This window comes from Pezoporus wallicus, unplaced genomic scaffold (assembly GCF_028554395.1).
Source record: "Pezoporus wallicus isolate ANWC-B61680 ecotype Strahan unplaced genomic scaffold, APGP_CSIRO_Pwel_v1 contig_3181, whole genome shotgun sequence".
Lineage (NCBI taxonomy): Eukaryota > Metazoa > Chordata > Aves > Psittaciformes > Psittacidae > Pezoporus > Pezoporus wallicus.
Genome location: NW_026641700.1, coordinates 2,902,224 through 2,921,295, shown reverse-complemented (window position 1 = coordinate 2,921,295; position 19,072 = coordinate 2,902,224). Strand labels below are relative to the sequence as shown.

Below are 19,072 nucleotides of genomic sequence, written 5' to 3'. Positions count from 1 at the left end.
TCATTTTATATAGTAGCAGCACTGTTTTTCTATAACATTTCAATGTTGGCATGAAGAATTAGGGGGAAGGGAGAGATGCTTACAGTCAGAATTGTCTTTTAAATGTGTTATTTCAGATACATGAAAATGGTGCCAGTATCATTACAGTGCTGAGAGACTGGTCCTAAAATGTGTGTCAAGCACATACAATGATAGTATTTTACTTTTACTTTAATGGTGTCTTTTGCCTTTTAAGCTAGTATTTCTGTAGTTTAATTTGTATGCTCCTTAACTTAAGACTTTATTTCTTGTTCTTAATTAACCCAGTTAAGATCATATGTGATTTAAAATTATACTTACTGTAGACCTAACTTTGGTTCTTCAGTTAGCTCAGCAACCATAATTCAAAGGATGTTTTTTTAAAGAGATAAAAATCCTTAACTTTCATATTTTGATCTTCCGAGTGTTTTCAAGGAATAAAGCTCTCTAAATTTTTCTTTTATTCCTCTTTCTTTCCTTTTCTCCTACTTCTTACGTCATGAACTTGCACTTTTTAAAAATTAATCAAGAGCCAGTAGTCTTGAAAACAGCCAACACAGGTGACCATGGCTGGTGCTCATTTGCTTGTATGCTGAAATGCATGCAGGAGCATCTGGAGATTGCAGCAATGTCCTCTGCTCTGGCTTCAGTCTGCAAATTGCTAGTAGTGCCCCTTGAAGGCAGCTGTACCTGTGGGGGAGCCTTTAAACTCCTTGCATGTATTCAGTGTTGGTCTTAGTGTAAGGACTAAAGTGATTAGATGCAGGGTAGGAACAGTGTGCTGACTTTTAATGTAAATGCTTTGCAGTGATTTTGGCTGTTAAGGATAAACCATTTCTTATGTAATGTGGTGTTTGACCTATAAATCTAATAAAAACTTTGCTAGGCTCTTTTTCTACAAAACTGTCAGCCTCCACTGTCCACTTTCGTAGTTTCTAAAATAAATAATGAAAACTACCATAAACACAGGGTTTGATATTGATTTTTCCAGAGTTTAAGATAATCTGAGGTCTTCAGAGATCAGTATCCTTTACTGTGTCATACACTTACTTATGCTGCTGCTATAAAAAATAAATAACTGAAGCTCTTTAAGGTCTAGTTTGTGAAAAAGATGAAACATTTATTGGCCACTATATTTTGAACACTGTATTTCTGAAGCTGAATTTGATGCTTTGCGTCCCATAAAATAAAAATGATGTGATTGAAGGCAGTAATCAAAAGAAAAGGGCTCAATGTGTCACTCTGTTGCTAGAATACATGTGTCTGCTTGAACTGAGCTTTACTTCTAATATACTTCCATAAATTTTTAATGATAGCTAATGAATCAAATGCTGAGAGGCCTTGGAGATGAGTTATTTGTCAGATTTTCTTTTCCCTTTCAGCGCTGTATGGTGTATCTCCTGGATTCCTCTGGTTGCAGGCTGTTTCCAAGATGTGTCTTTCAGTTCAGTCTGTTCCCTGTCCAGCATTTCTTTAGCAAATACCAGGGTAGGGTTCAGCAATACTAATTCCGAACTTTTAAGACCAGCAGATGTTACGAAGACCTTCAGGAAGAAAACAAGCACTGGCAGCAGTGCTCTCCAGGCCTGGCCCACCCCAGCAGGTGCCGCTGTGATGCAGTGATGCCTGGAGCTGGCCAGGAAAGCCAGAGACACACGCAGTCTGTAAACTCCTGATTCATACAAGCAAAAAGGCAAAGGAAATTGCAGCCTGCACCCTGTGACCTGGCCAAGCCATTGTAAGTCATCATGGAAGCCTTGATGAATCGGGAGCAGTCGCCTAAATATCAGAGGGCTATTTGGCTGTGCAGAATATTGTACCTACCGAGATACACATTTCTGCAGTGTGACCATATTACAGCATCAGTTTGAAAGGAGAGGGAAAGGAAACTTAGAAGTCAAGCCATAGAAATAAACAAGATTCAGAGGGAAGTGGCTCAGCAGCTTGCAGTCAGCTTTGTGTCTCCCTCCAAGTGTATGGTCTATGCCAACAAGCATGTCTGCACAGCACAGAGGAGCGATCAGTTCTCTGCCTGCCCCAAGCATGGTGGTCCCTGTTACTCAATGTGCTTTGCTGGTGGCACATCAGAAGTGGCATTTTGGCAGGAAAGAAATGTGTGAGGTGAGATCATGATGTAAATTGAAAGCAAGCTTTGTCAGCCACCCAAATGGAATTAACTGTGCTATGGATTAGGTAACCCAGATTACTCCTGCCTGTGGATCCTTCAAGTCTCCAAGAGGTGCAGGAGCAGGAGATTGTGTGATGCTGTTTAGGACGGTGTGCATGTACTAAGGGTGGGAGGGAAATCCCAAATGCTGGATTTAAATGGCCAAATACAGGAGAAAAGATGATGACAGTAGGTGTCTTTTAAAAATTTGCTATTACATTCAGCTGATGAATTGCTGGGTTGTTAAACTGCCTTTTCAATAAAATAATGAAAAATAAAGCCATATAGCGTTGGTCAGTTATTAGTGGATCCCATTTAAGCAGTAAGGTTTGATTCCTCATATTTGCTTACATTTGCTTTCAGTTTCTCCTTGTTTCTGGAGAATCAGATTCCTGCTAGGTGACACAACATATTTTGGGCAAAGCCTCCCAGCCAGTATTTTGCTCTGTATCCCACCCAGGCAGGTAGGTGTAAGATACAGTATACTTTTTTGCTTTCTCTTATGTAAGTCTTACTTCCTGACCTTGTCAAAAATTGTATGTCCAGCAGTTTGCTTCATCTTTTCATCCAAGCTCATAATGATGTGAGGCTTCCCCAGCTCACTATGCACATGGTTAGTAGGAGAACCAAAACTTCAGAGGTGATTATGAGAGAACTTGGTGCGATTCACCAGCTCGACACCAGGCTTACTGGGCTGTTACTGGGGTGTGCATGTATAATTCTTTCTGTACTTCTATCACAAGATGCTGTTTCAATTCTTGGAAGAATAGAACAGCATGATGCAAGGTGAATTGAACCCAAATTTCAGAAATTATGATGGCAAGGTTGAGCTTGTTCTTCTTTGATACATGTAGAAAGCACCTGAAATGTTGCTTCTGTTGAGATGGAGGAATTTGAGGGAACAGCAGTTTCTAGCCCCTGTTTTTCAGGCTGGTGTTCTCTTCTCCAAACTCTCCAGAAATCTTGGAGCCACAGTAGGGATCTTGGAATCCTATTTCTGGAGATCTGTTAAGAGTATGTACTTCTCAGGAGTATATAGAAGGCCTTGCAGGACACACTCATTGATCTGATCTGAGAAGGAACGAAAGTGTTTATCATCTTTAAAATGACTTATAGAGACTAGCTAATGGTAGCATCTTCAGAAGTCACTTGTATGCTAAATGATACAAGTGAATTTATTCCATGTTAATTTGTTCTGGACTGTTTCAAATTTTAGAGCATCACTTGTATGAGGGGATGATACTTGGTCCCAATATTATTTTTGTACGTCACTTTTAACTGGAATTGCACATGTTAATGTGTAGCCTGCACCATCATATGTGCCAGACAGTTGCACTTGAGTCAGCAAGCGTACATGTTTCATCTGTTCTGGCAATTATATTTGAAAAACTATATTTTGACAAAATTATTCACGATGTACAACTGTATCAATACAACCCTAGTTTCCTGAGTGTAAACAGTTTACATTCATAGAGCTGGAAAGTCTCACATAGTATGAGTAATTGGATTGTTGAATGGTTGAAATGGCACCGACCGGGATATTTGGGCCAGGTCTTCTTTTGACTGACATAATACAATATTCAGATTATTGCTTTTGAAGACTTCCATTTCAGTAGGCACACCATACATGAAAAAGTGTGCAGTATACTTTAATGGCTTAACTCTTAATAGTAAACCTTATTGAACTTCATTCTGGAAACTTGACAGTGGAAGCTGGCTGAAGTTAAAAGTGAACTTTGAAGCCCAAAGCAAAATTACTTTGAACCTGAATGTATGGGATAAACCTCAATTGCTATTCAGAATATATGTAGAATATTTTCAGCTATTAATATTTAAATTATTTTTTTACTTAGCAACAACTGCGCCAACTTTAGCTTCTACTGCTCTTCTAGCTGTGTTAAAGTATACCGAAATCAGGAATTCATGACTGCACAGAGACGTCTGGAGCCAGAGACTCGGCAGACTTTTGAAGTCGATGGAGTTGCTCTGATTTACACCTTCTGAGGATGTGCCCTATGAAATCAGTGCCAGTCCAGACTTAGGTATTCTAGGTGAAATTTAGTGAACCTGGAAGAGTCATAGGATTTCAGAGTGGGTATTGTTTCTTTTAAAGGTTGATTGGGCCTTCCTCTATCTCTGTTGAGTGCTCCCCATGGTCTAATTAGTGGGGGGTGTGCATTAACTATTTCTGGGATTAATTCAGTATCACTTTCATTCTTTTCCTTCTAAGAAATCAGATGGCTTTATGGTAATTCCCTGCTGGTCTCTAAATCCCTAAATCTCTTTCCTGTTTCTCACTTCTGTAAGGTATTAAGTGTTACTCAATTATATAGAAAGTGTGTTTGACTCCTTGTGTTTAATTGCACCATTTTAAGCATAAACAATTTTAAAGTCATGTTATTTCAAAGTGATATGTGTTGCACCACACACTCTCAGGCTCAGTGGTAAGCTTGGCTGGTATTTGTTGGCTTCCAGCTACATTAAGTACTTTAACATATCATAACCTAAATGTAAAATTGCATCTTACTGCAATACTGAAGAAGCTTGCCCATGGAAAATGTCGGGGCTAATGAACTTTCTGGCAGAGGATATTTGCCTTTCCAGCTGCTGAACGTGAAAATTGGAAGTGTGAGCTCCTAGTATATTGGTCCCCAACCCATAGTAAACCACCCTATAATGCAGGCTGACAAGGGAGACCACAGTAATGTTGTCTGTTAGCACACTGCTTGTACAATATGTGCACTGTGCTTTGTGGGACCATAGGCTTGTTGAGGAGATTCTCATGGAGGTACCTTGCAGTGTAGGGGCTTCACATTTCTGTTTACCCTAGGACTGATGCTGCTGTGCTGTTACCAAGTACCAGGCAAAAGCAAAGTTCATGTGTCTTGCTTTATAACAGAGGGTCTGTAGGAAACAGAGTCAGGGAATTTCTACATCATATACACTAAGCTTAGTAGCCACTTACTGGCTCACTTTTGGTAAAAGTTATGAGAGTTGTCACTGCATCCAGTAGTCTCAGATGCACTGAACAGCATCTCTTTATTTTTCTGCCTGTTTACTTAGGCTGTGTGAAGAACTGAGTGAAAGACCATCATCTAAAAAAACTCCAACAAACCAGCCCAAGGAGAGAAGGGCTGTGTTTCACGGAGCCATATGTTCTTGAGACATTTTTGTACCAGAAGGGCTTTTGAGCACACACACACAAAAAGTTTTTTTTAATACTTATAATATCTGCATTTTCTGAGGTCTTCAATCTGAACTGTCTGATTTGTTATGGGCTATGTCGTAGAGTTTAAACTAAGCAATCTAATAGGGTGGTTACTGGGAAATCTATATTAGTGGGAACATTAATGTGCTCTTTTTATATTGAAACCAGGTTTGACAATGTTTATGCAGCTCATGGGCTGAACAGTGATGTTAGTATGAAAGAGGCAGATTGTTTAGCTGAAAGGAGAGGTAAAACTTGTCATGTCTTCATTACTGACATTAATGTTTTATGCACTCAGTACTTCTAGGACTGTTTCTCTGTGTGGGATTATGGTAATTCCTGATCAATTGTGTCTTTGTAAGAAAATATAACCACGAGTAAAATAGCTAAAATGCAAGGTAGCTCTTCATTGCATAAAGACCAATTAGAGCATAGTTTATTACCCACCTGAGGTTTGAAAAAAAAAATGTTCCAATAAAAAGGCCCTTGATCAACAAAATGTGAAAGGACTTAGCAATTTTAGTTCACTAGGGTTTGGCTAACTTGATTGTCCTCATTTCAGCGCAACGCGTAAATCCTTTACATCAAGGTACAGACTTCAGCTTCTATTGCATGAAGACATCTGTCTCGGAAGCACAATTACTTAGTTGTCTGTGAGGAGTGAGGAGCAGAGGAGTGCAGGTGGGCTTGGTCCTTTCTGAGGTGTTAGCAAGGGAGGAAAAGCACTGGAAGAAGGGCAGTGTAGTGGCTGCTTTGCAGTTGCTTTGCCCCTTGATCATAAAACCTTACTCCCTTGACTGTAAAACTTCTGAAACAGAATGAAAAATAGAAGTAAGTGAAGATTTGGCCAGTTAGCATTGGTTTGACTAACTGCCATGAAATTATTTGATTATCAGAATTTTGCAGTGTATTGTTTGTTTTTTTCTTCCCCCTCAAGGTAAAGATGCATCTTCTACTAAATTTATTTGCAATGTTTTGTTTTGAAATGGCAAAACTGATCTCAATTATGATTTTTATCTTGGCCTCAGTCATGTCAGAGCCCAGCCCAGCTCTTTAAAACAAATTCAGCATTGCTTGTTTATATTGATTGCAAGAGTTCCATCCTGCTCTAGTTCAAGCATGTTTGTTTTGCAGTATAAGGAAGATACTTCAGAGAAGCAGATTTAGTTACTATTAAAAATAATTTCCTTAACATTTTTCATGCTGAAAAAGAAATGAATGAATCTTCAAAAGTGAATAATATCCATAGGAGTATAAGGAATAGCAATAAAAAAATCAAGGAGAGTCTTTTGTTCCCCACCCGCTTCCCCAGTGCCAGGGTGACACAAATCCATTTACGCACACACACATTTATTACACAAATAAATGGATGAATAGATAGTGTAGATAGAACGAAAGAACCCTGCTATTTTAGATTGAAGTGCCTGCCACTGACATTAATTTAGATGTAGTATTAGGGAGCCTCTTAAAGGTCAGGTTTCCCCTGGAGCGTTAGTTTACCCTGGACATTTTTACAGATGATGTGCTAAAGATGTAATGCATCTAATAACTACATCTTGGCTTCATCTACTTGATTCATCAAATACCTTCTTGTTCAATACTGAGTTTTCAGTGACATGTTGTATGTGAAATATTAGAAGACAACATGTTAATACTGTGTTGATTACAATTGAATTTTTTTATTTGGAGGTAGATAAAAAGGTGGGGGGAAAAACTAAAGCTCATTTATTGCCTAATGCTAGTGGCTCCTGAAAATAGGGACCTCTCATTGTTTGATTAAGGGAAGATGGTTATGAATGACAATTGCACTTTCCTGGGAAGGTGATAGTCAGATGCTTAGGGCTGTTACTGGTAGAACAACTTCATGACTACCCATACAGATGGGTTTGGTTGCATGTAAAATTTTACATATACAGCCAAATATAATTTCCAGGGTTCATACAAAGCCATAGGTAAAGTGCATTGTTATCACAAAGCAGAGCCTAATTCTTGCTGTTATCCTGTGACCTCTTGATAATACAGATGCTTAATCCATTTTAAGGGGTCTTTTAACTTGATTGTGAAGACTGGAGTTGACCAGAAACCAGAATAGGGCTGCCCTGAGGTTAATAAGATTGTTGCTTTATAGCAGTTTATCTTTCCTACTTGATATGAATATTTTTGCGGTATGGAACTCACATTGAGCTGTATACTCTGCTCTTGTCAGTAAGAACTTCATACAAAGATCAAAAGCACAAAACATTTTTTTAGAAACCAATTGGCTTTGAAGTTAGTTGGCTTAGAGTGGCATGTGCCAAAGAGCTGGCAGCAGATCAGTTCAGAAGTTCACCTGGGTTCACCTCTCCATCACTGAATTGCTGTGATAAGTTGCCCAGCTGAAAAATGGTTTTTAGGTTTAAAACCAAGCAAATGTAACCATTCCCCCGCCCCCAAGAACTTTAAGATCATCATATGAAAATGAAATACAGGTGTAATGTTTTGCTCTTTCACCAAGAGAAATATTTTTTTTGCTGAGTTGCAGAGCTAGAGCTGCAATGCTGGCCAGGGCATGAGGCTTCTGAGGCATCGGGACAGGGATTGCTTCACTGGGTGGGGAAGGGGACAGAATTACATGGGGTGGGTGAAAGAGCTCTATGTTCTTCTGAATTGCAGATCTCTGTAATCGTATTCCTAAAGGAAGGTGTTTTTTTTTTGTGTACAGATTCCACTGAAAATCCAGTCTTTCCTTCCACCCAGGTGAGGACAAATGTGGTGGAATAAGGAGTTATGGTCTTGCATCCTGAAAAGCACCCACACCAAATTAATTACTTTAGCTTGGGTTGAAGACTAGCTTGTGTGTCCTTTGTCCAAATTTTGTTCTTAAACTCTGAAGGAAAACACAGCCTTGCCTTTGTGGGTTTTTTCTTTTTCCTAGAACTGCCTTTTGTGTGTATTGGCAGGAAAATAGCATTGCTCTTAAGGATCTCAAAGTCAGTTCTGCTTCTGCAGCCTTGGAGCTGCTGTTACATTAAAGAGAAGGGAAAAAAATGCTTTTAAATATTGAATCAGTTTCTAAAGTAAAGAGGTTTGAATTTATGATTGATTTTGAAGTGATCTGTGTTTAAACTTTGAATGGGAATAAAATAGTGTCTTGTTCAAATATTGAACTAGTTTTAAAGTTAAATGGCTTGAACATAGAACTCTCTCATGGGAAATTGTATTCTCATTTTAGCCTCTGACTTCTCTTGCATATTGTACTATACCTCATTTTACTCATATGCCAGTGTTTGCTTAGGCTGCAGTGAGAAGCTTTCTGACACAATTTTATTAGTTGATTTAAAAAAAAACCCCACAAAACAACAACAAAACCGCTAAATACACTGAAAAAAAATGGTTAGCAGCGGGTATTTTTCCAGGGTAATGGAAATTCAGCAGAACAATGTAAGCAAAGGCTTAGGATGGCTTTTTATAGCAGAAGATCAGCAGAGATAAAAGAACTAAAAAACATTGGCATTAAGATGTGGTCACTGAAGTATGGCATGACGAGAACTAAGTAATGGGAATAGATTAGTCTCTGGAGCTTGGCTGATAATCAGATGAACAAACCATTACCTGTTACTGCTCACCAAACCCCTCTTAATTTTTTTTTTGGGGGGGTGGTTATTTTTTATTCGTACGCATGCTGCAAAAATTATTATTTTATTACTCAGTAATAGGCCCATAGTTGTATTTAATAGCATGTGCTATTCTTAGTGTGGCCGTGTGTCTGAATGGGTTTAGTTCTCTGGCATGGCTTTCAAATTTGGCCTAATGAAAATCTTGTATCCGGAGCAGCAAGAGCTGCATTCCAGTAGATAAAATGCAGCATGAGTAATGTGTGTGCTGTTGTCTTCCTGGCCATAACATTAGGATGCCCTATGTGTTTTATAGCAAAAATGGCTTTTCAGTTTCTTAACACTTGAGGGTACAATTCAACTGACTAATTAAATTGATAGCCCCTTTTGCATATTCTCAGTGCACATTTTTCCTTGGTGTGGGTTCATGCAATGGATCAATGTGTCATTGATAGTACTGCTAGCTTGACCCTCTATGTCAAACTCCTATGAGGTTTGTTGGGAGTTGGAGGAAAAGGTGGAGCTACAGATGAGCTGCTCGTGGTGCTGTTCCCATCTGTGCTGCAGTTAGAAACCGATTTGTGATAGCTGGAGACTTCCCACAGCTAGAAAGTTTCAATGGCAAATCCAGTGTGTTATGAGTATGTATCTTTATGGCTGCAAGCAAGGCTAATGAGGGTAAATGGCATGTGCAGTGTTCGATAACAGTGTGAAAAATGATCTCTGCATTGATGAAAGTTGTATGAACCCATAGTGGAATGCGAGTTGTTTATTTAAATTTTTAATGCTGTCATGAACTTAAGCAACTGGAAGGGGAACCTCCATTTAAAAATGAAGAAGACTTTGGGTTTAGATTGGATTGGGGATGGGAGCATTAGCGCAAGTTTTCAAAATCTGAAAGTCTGAAATATTTCTTTCAATAATGTCACTTTGTAAGTCAGTTAAAAAAAATCTGAAGAACTTAACGCATATTTGAAGAACATGGTGGGGTCTTATTTAACATTACTGTGGTACAAAACCAGTAAAGAATAGGTGAAGGCTTTTTTGGAACATAATAAATCTGTGCAGGCATAGTTGAGAAATTATGGTAAATGTAGAAATCTGGGTAACTGGCATATTCTAAAAGATAAATAAATTACAGTCAGTGGAGGCTGTCTATTCAAACACTACTGTTAAGCCTTAGGAGTCACCTATTCCATCATTTTAATAAAACAAGAGACATGGAAGAAGCTCATAGTGGGAGCCATGTGCTAGATAGTCAGTGCAGTTGTCTGTACCAGGAAACATCCTCATCCTCCTTTGCATGCATAAAGAGCCCGTTAAACTGATCTGGCTGGGGTTTTGGGGGCCTGGTAGTGAAAGGAGAGTGTTCTTCCCCGCAGAAAGGCTGGTAATGATCGCTATATGATAAGTAGAAATGTTATTCAGACTCCATTTTCCACATTAAATCTGCATTTTCTCATGATGTTGGCATTTAATGTCACTTATTTTTCTTAAGACAAAACTTTTTTATGCAATCATTGAAAGAAAAAAACCCACCCAACAACCAAACAACCCAAAACAAAGAACGAGAAATGCTAGGTTGGTTAACTAAACCTGTTCAGTGATTGAAAACCTACCACAAATGACAATGAAGTGTTGATCAGTTGTGAATTTTAATGTATTTCCCCACTATCTGATAAAGCTTTACTTCTGAATAAGTGGTCTTTTTATAAGAAGGTTTGGTAGGAACCATGGGAACAGGAATATTAAACTGTCTTTTTGCTTTGGGACTGATATAGTCATGTAGCAAGAGAAGAGGGATATGATGACTGATGGATGATGTTAGAAGCAGAAATTTTGGATGCCTTGTTTAATTTTGAGATCCTGCATTTCCTACCACAGAGTGTACCTTCACTGGCTCTATGGTGGTTGAGAGGATGCCCAGCCCTTATTTGGTATGTGATTCTTGCCTTTTGTCGGACCTCCATTAGCACAAATCATGGTGTGCTCTAGGTAGGGCATCCAGTTACTGGTTCCTGAGCTTTGCACAGCTCAAACCTGAGGTTTATGGCTTCTCATCTTTTGACTAATTAGCAGGCTTTGCTGACACAACTACCTCCAACTAGCTGTGAGTTATGTGGGATGCCTGTGGTTGTAGGAAAATGTTGGTGTTTACTCCTGAGCTTGGGAGGACTGACCACATCAATAGAAGTGAGAGACCAACTGGTCTACAAAGAGCTTGGCATCAACACTGGTGTCATCATTTTTCCAGCAAGTTTGCGTGACTATAGGACTTTTTCACTGAGTTGAAGAATAGTGTTCACTGGAAAAAAAAACCCGTTCTTCCTGTTATTAGTTCATGTGCTTTCCCTTCTTTTAATTGTGAAGGATGTTGGAAATACTCATATGTTCATTATGTTCTGTGAACTTTGAAATAATCAGTAGGCCATTCAGACAGGTTTATTACTCTCAGGTTTTCTCATCTTCATCTAGCTTCCATTAAATTCAGTGAAGTTACACTGATCTTTATTCTAGTTTTGGCCCCATACTGCGTGTATGTTTCTGCATGTATAAGTGCATGCGTGTGAGCATGCATACACAGACTGTGCGCACTTTTATATATGTAAATAGAAATATATTGCAAAAGACTTGATGTCTGGAAGACTCATAACTACACGAGGTGTAATGTGAAACTCCCAGAACACTGTCATTAAGGGCATTCTACAGAAAAGTCAGTGCAGCAGTTTTGAAAGTGTATTAGCTATGCTGAGTATACCCCAGAGGCCTGAGAGTGCTCCTGAGACACATGTGGCTATGCTACATATATCATTAGGTGGGTTTTGGATCCCTTTCCTGGCCAACATGCAAATTTGGAGAAACAATTCCATTTGAGATAAAGAAAACTGTCCTAATGAAGTCTCAAAAAGGAAAGTTGAGATTTAGAAATATGATGACAAAAATTATTTATAGTTTATGCAACCTTAATTTCACCTTCGTGAAGCTTTGTTTTATTTGCTCTTTTTTCTTCTTTTTTTGTGGGGATGGGGTACATAAAGTAAAGTATTGTATGGATGAGTGTAATCCATTGAATGGTTTATGGACACACTCCTCCAGGGAGTGTTATAAGTTCACCACTGAGTGCTAGATTTTGCATTCAGATCTCTGATTTAACTGCAAGAGGTGTAAAAACTGATGCATGGAGCCAACTCCCTACTGGTTACACATTTGAGACTCAAGTGCTTCATTTGTTACTTTTAAAGCTACAGTAAATAATTTTAAACACGAATTGAGGGGTTTTTTGTTGGTTTTCTTGGAGGCTTATTGTTTCCAATAAATGATGACAAATGTAAAGCAAATAAAACATTGCATGATCGTGGTAGAAATTATTATATTGGCTCCAAACCTGTTCGTTTGAAACAGTAGCTACAAGAGACTTGTATATTTTGGTAACTTTACTGACTTTTGTTCTCCTTCTATCTCTTTTTGGGGGTCAGCCATCACAAATGCAGAAGCCATGCAGATCTGGAAATACAGTACTTTTTGTTGGATGGGAAGGATGGGTGAATTAATAATCTAATATGTAGGCTGCTGGCAGCACCCTTGGTGCTTCAGAAGAATCACAGCACAGCTGCAAAAGCAGAACAGACTCATAGAGTTCAAGACCAGCAATAGTGATTAGCATTAGTTATTATTATTGTCACAAATATTTGACTTTTATCATGTCCCAGAGTGTAGCTGGTGACTCGTTAGAAGTCTCTTAAGTCCTAGATTCAGAAAGTGGGGATGTAAGTGGAAAGCCTGATGCGCAGGTGAGGAGAGAATATTATGCCAATGAAGAAGCTTTGGTGGAGAGAAGGCATCAAGAATTATGGACACAGCGTAAATCAGTTACTTCTTTTGGGTTCACATTTGTCTTTGAAATGTCTGGGCAAGCTTGCAAGAGAGTGTACACATATTTGGAATCAGTGTGGTAGGTCTTTACAGTGAGGCAGGATGTGAAAAGTACATTCCTTATACATCCTGGTAGTCTGAGGATGTAAAATAGCATGGATTGAGGTGCAGTAAAATTGATGGAGGTAGAAGGCTTCTGAAGATTAGTGTCACCACTTGGGTGGAAGAAAAGGAGGAAATACTCTAATAGAGAGATATCACTGAACAATGGTATTTGTTGCCCTCTGTTTATGGCTTTAGCAGCCCGCTAAGCTTTTCCTGCAAGTTAGATGCTGTTATCTGAAGAAGCAAAGCAATGAAAAAATCTCACTGTCTGATAGGAGCTGGGGATAAAGACACAGAAACATACGCTGATACAGGAGTGGAAGGCAGCTTGTGCCTCACCAAGTTTTATCCCCTGCTGTTGCAGGATACTAAGTCATATAAATTGCTCTGTCTCCCCTGTGGAAGGATTTTTCTCCATCTTATTGCCACAGGATGCCAGTTGGAACACCTCGCCCTCCTGATCATTAGACATGTGCTTGTGAATTCCAGTCTTAATGTATTCGCAGCCAAGTCTTAATCATTTGTTCTTATGCCAAAATTGTCTTTTAAGTTGAATAGCTTCTCTGCCTCTCTGTTGCTTATCTCTTCTGCAACCTCCTGCAATTACACAGAAATTACATTCTTTCAAAACAGGTTATAAAACCTTTCATGACATTTGGGCCAGACTTGATGGATCAGTAGTTCACTAGATAGGTTCCTCCCCCATTCTTAAAAACAGGTATTATGTTTGCTGCTTCTGTAGTCATTTGTATAACCTCTGACTGAAGAGATTTATTAAAGACTAAGTTTTCCAGTAAGTTGAACTGAGAGCACAAACCTTGTTTGTAAAGTCTCTCATTATTTTCTGCTTGTATATAGAATTTAAACCTCGAGATACCATGTCTTGTACGGTTTGCTTACCTTTTTTGAAAGTACAGAAAGGATTTTAGACAAAGATTTAACCGCTTCAATGTGCATTTTCTGGCTTTTTTTCCCTCTCACAGCCTGTGTGGTGACAAATGACGGTTGTTGCTGTGGCTTAGTCTGAAAGGGAGAATGTCCTTCAGCTCTGTTGTAGGGGTGGTCTTGTGGACTTGGGAAATGGTAAGGAATCAAAGGAAAGCAGAAGGAATCTTTGGAGTAGAAGGCAAACATCAAGGAAAATAAAAAGGCCATTACATGTTACGATTTTTCTGAAACATTTTTAATTCCCCAAACCAAAAGCAAGGATGAGAAAATTCGAGTTGTTTTTCACTCACAAAAAGCCAGTATTAAAACTGACCATTTATACATAAATTGAACTGCAGATGCACTTTCGGGGTGTGGGGAGAGTTCTTAATAAAGTCAATAAAAATCAACCAGAAAATTCTATGGAGACTACACAAAAATAATACCTTTTCCTGAAACAGTGTGGAATGACTCCATAGGTCCTCTTTTCATCTAAATGCTGGTTATTCAGTTTTCCCAGGTCAAGGCTACTTTGATTCCTATGGCCATGTGTCCCATGCAAAACAACTGATGGGGGTACGGTTTCCAAACTTCTTCTTTTTTTTTTCCACAGCAAGAATATTTCCCCTGCAGTACCCTGGAAGGTTATTGAATAGAGGCATTATTGCAGTCAGTGTGTCATATTACTATAGTTCAGTTCATTTAATCCCAGGTGTACTACGTGTGTGTTCGTTCGAGGGGAGGGCATGGGAGACTTGCCAAGCCCTTCAGTTATTCTTGGCTCAGAGCCTAAGCACTACATTTTTCTAACTTATGAAATGATTTTCAACTTGTAACCTGTGGCACTTTCAAGGTCGTGATTGGAAGGTGTCAGGTGTGCTTTAAGAATAGCTCAGCATTAAAAATCCTAAAAGTTTCTTTGTGTTTTTTTTCTTTTTCCTAATTATTGCTGGCTAACAAATACCCCAGAAAGCAAACTAGCATGAACTCTTCAACACCTCTCCAAATTCAACAAGACTGACATTTATAGCTTTATTGTAGCAGAGACATGGCATTTGGATTCAGATTGTTTGGACTGCAGAGTGTCAGTATAAATAGCTATGATTGACTTTTGTATGGAGCACATCTGGAAGCAATTTATGGCATTCCAGCTAGATTAAAGCATGTTTTAAAGGCATCTCACCAGTCTCTTTTTTTTATTTCCCCGTCATTTTTTTCTAGCTATGGTGAATAAAGTTTCAAAGACAGTTTAGCTGCTGTTTCTGTTAATGTGGACCATAGTGAAGTCAAATTAAGGGCAACTGGGGAAATTGGTGCATTTGTTTGTTTTTGTTTGTTTGCTTTGTTTCCCAGAATAGAAAAGCCCTGAATGAGTGTAACTGGAGCTGTATTCTGCTTTGGAAGGTAAAATGTGGCATGTGACACCAGGACACTTACACAGTGAAAGCCAACCAACTAAACAAACTTGAGGTGCTGGAAGTACTGACTCCTGACTACAAACTTGGAGGACTTGAATGTTTGCTAATGGGGACTGAAATGATGGGGCACACAAACCACCTCGCTGGCTTTGAAGTATATAAAAATGTATAGAAGCAATAAAAGAAGGGAGAGAAATCACTTAGCATGACCTGTTGTGCTATAATTGGGATAACAGAAGGAAATTAAATGCATGAAATTTGAAGTTGGATAGAAAAGAGGTTTACCTAAAAGGGCTGTTGTGCTGTGGCACGAGGATGAACTAGGGATAGTAAATTAGCTTGTGCTGCAGAGTGTATGGGTTTATTAGCAAGTTTCTAACTGTCTTTGCAGTAGACTTGTTGACTTGCTATGGTGAACTGGGTTAAAGGCTTGAGTTGCTTGGTTTCTCAAGATGCTGCTGCTGCAGGGTTGGCTGCTGTTAAGACACGTTGTTGGGAAAAGCCTACTGAGAAACAGTGAAAAGCTGAAAACTCTACTACTGAGTACTGTCACAATGGCGTATCAGGTTCCACTGGTGACATTGGCTCCTCAATGTCTTTGTGCTTCATAGGAAGTTTCCCCAGTGCTGTGGGGATGTGTGGGAGATGCTGATCAATTTAATTTTCATTAACAGAAGGGACTAATTGTTTAGGGGGTTTTGTGGTGCTTTTCTTACAGCACAAAATTCATGTTAAATGCATTGTCTACAGATATACCTGTACTACTGTCAGAGGTGTGGCTTCAATGCCAGTGGACGAATAAACTTTTGCCTGTCTGGTTTGCCTGAGCTACAAAGTGCAGTGGCATAGATGTGACACACAGATGTGGAGTAGATGTGAGCACCTATCGCTAAGCCAGCCAAGTTGCTCCATTTTCATTGGTATCAGTACCTGAATAGGCTCAACTAAACCTGTTCTGGGAGCATGTCTTTGCTCTACTTGCTTTATTCTGTGGGCAATAGCTCTTTTGACCTTATTTCCTTGCTCTTGGATGTGGAGGGGAAAACTGTTTGGTTCAGTCCCTCACATCCTTTATAGGTGGTATGAAAATATGGGCTTTTTTGGTTCTGCCTTCAGAGAAGTATTTAGGATGATAACATAAAATGGAGAAGTAAGAAAATAAAGTCTGAAACCATTAAGTAGATTAATTGCAGTTCTAAATTAATATAGGGAAGAGTATGAGAGCACATGATTTCTTGGTAGGAGCTGTATCTTGTGAGTATAAATCAAGACAAGAAAAGAATTGTAAAAGTCGTGAAGGTGGGATATTACTTTGACAGCCAGCTCAGAGGCAAAAGTGCTTGGGAGATAATTTTCTTTTAAATGCTGTAACTTAATTTTTCTACTGCACTTCTGGCCTTCCTCGTTCCAGAGATGAGGTTACAGAGATTTTGACAAATTTTATTTTATTTGAATTTATTTTATTCCAGTCTTAATAAATCCCACTTTTAATTAGACCATATGAGGCTCAAACTACCCTCTAGGAATTTTATGCAGACTGCAGGGGAAAGGTTAAACCATATTCAGCCTTCAAGAAGTGGCAATGATAATGAGCTCCTGGAGCTTACCCCACTTGGATCTTTTCCCAGCCAAGACAGAACATAGACAAAATTCATGAAAAGGATTCCGGTGCTCTTGTGAGGGTCTGGAGTCTGGCAGGTGCATGATGCTGTATAATTACATTTACGGGACTAAGTTTAAGAGTTCATTGAAATATTGCATATATGTAAAGAGTGTGTTTGCATACATAAAATGGTCATTCTTTATCAACAGACACAGTTGGTGGTAGAAGAGCTTTTATTTGGAAATACATCTTTTTGGGGTCCAGCTGGGTGCTTTTGAAGGCACTGAACAGGTGAACTTGCTTTCCTTGTTATACAAGAAGTTTCTGTTCCATTTTGTGCATGCCCTTGGCTCACTTTGTAGGATCAGAAGCGTATGTTGCTTCAGATTTTGCATCTGAGTACTTTGCTGTGAAATTCTGTGCCATGACAGAATGTGCCTTGTGCTTCAGCATCTGAGCTTTGTTAAAAAAAACAAGTCTTTCTGGTGCTCTCGCGTGTGAAGATGGGCACAATGCCTTAAACCAGAGGTGCGAAACCAGTGGGCTGCTCTTCCCGAGTTTTCACACAGCCTGAAGCAAGAGGTGTCGAATTTGAATCATTCATTCACTGTTAGCGTGGGAGCTGGACTGGTAATTCAGATGGTTCTGTTGGTCACTTCATGTGTTTGAAAGAAACATCATGAGTATTAAAGCTTTTCCTAGCAGTCAGAAAGAATAGAGGAATTGCATTACAGCCAGGCACTGCCTAAACAGAGCTGGGATGCCACCGAATACTCTCCCAGTTCACTCTGTTTAGCCATAGCCATCCGCACAATTTGCCTTGCGTATACCCAGATTTAACATTATTCGTAACAACAACTTACTTTTGTAGGTAGCCTCCTTTGTCACTTCTCACAACTGGAAAGAAACTGGGCTATGCTTGCAAACCTATTTAGGTACTTGAAGTTTGTGAAATGTTTGTTGCCACGTTAAGTACAGAAACCGCACTGACTGCTCTCAAGCTCCCAGGTCCCTTGGGAGCCCTGCAGGCACCATGGTTTTGCCACCTCCTCACAGTCCCTGGAGCTCCTTCACTGATTAAGGCCACAAATTACCCTCCGTGGTAATCTTCATAAAGCGCAGGAGGCGTAGCCCTGTGGGGCTGCCAGCAAGCTCAGGGTTACGTTAAGTGCCTGATGGGAGGTGCATGAATGTAGTGAAAACTCCTTTGGGGATGAGTTTGATGAAAGAGACAACAGTGTATGCAGAGGAAGGCAGAAAGCCCATATCCTGCTTGACATTACATTTCACACTCTATAACTACCCTAAAGGAGGATGGAGAGAGGAGGTGGCTGGTTTCTTCTCCCAAGTAACAAGTGATAGAACAAGAGGTAATGGCCTCAAGCTGTGCCAGGGGAGGTTTAGACTGGATGTCAGGAAAAATTTCTTCACTGAGAGGGTGGTCAGACATTGGAACTGCCCAGGGCAGTGGTGGAATCGCCATCCGTGGAAGTATTCAAAAACCGTGCAGATGAGGCCCTTAGTGACATGGTTTAGTGACATGGCAGTGCTGGGGTGAAGGTTGGACTTGATGATCTTAAAGGTCTTTTCGAACCCAGATAATTCTGTGATTCTATGTTAGGTATCTTGTGCCATTTTCCAAAGTGCCTGAGAAGGTTCAGTTTTCTGTATAGATTTATATATATATTATTAAAAAGATAATTTAAAAATAACGATGTTTTGGGGCTGGAACTTCACTGGCTCAAGAGTACTTGCAATGGCTTCAACTGAGCAGAGATGCTTTCACCCCTCCTTCCAGCAGCACCTGTGCACACTTGCAGCCGTTTTGAGCATTCTGCAGGAATAGCCATTGCAGCCAGTACTGCATTCATGCACGCTCCCTGAAAGAAAACACGCAGAAAGTGACTGTAATTGGTTTATGCTGCCTGATTAATTTATTACTCATTTCCTGACAAGTTCATTGAAATGTAATTTTCTGAGTGGTGATAATATCCACAGCGTAAAAGATGGAGGATGGACAAGTTGAGAATACTAAATCATGAACAGCATTGTTGCAGGCAGACTTTGTTCGCCTTTTCATTAGAGATTGCATTCTGTTATTATATGGCCTCATTAGTTATGCTGATTGAGGCAGGGGAAACTTTAATGACTGCTGTGTTA

The 19,072-nt window shown here is 39.5% G+C and overlaps 1 protein-coding gene across 4 annotated transcripts in view; it reads left to right on the top strand.

Annotated features, from left to right (window-relative positions):
* RARB (retinoic acid receptor beta) overlaps positions 1 to 19,072 on the top strand; it is a 325,319-nt gene that overhangs the window by 51,263 nt on the left and 254,984 nt on the right. Inside the window, exon 1 of one of the 4 annotated variants that reach the window (XM_057424974.1) lies at positions 2,124 to 2,139. The exons of the other annotated variants lie outside the window; for them this stretch is intronic. The gene's annotated coding sequence lies outside the window, so the exon portion shown is untranslated. Of the gene's footprint in view, positions 1 to 2,123; positions 2,140 to 19,072 lie in introns of those variants that run through there. 4 annotated transcript variants of the gene reach the window in all.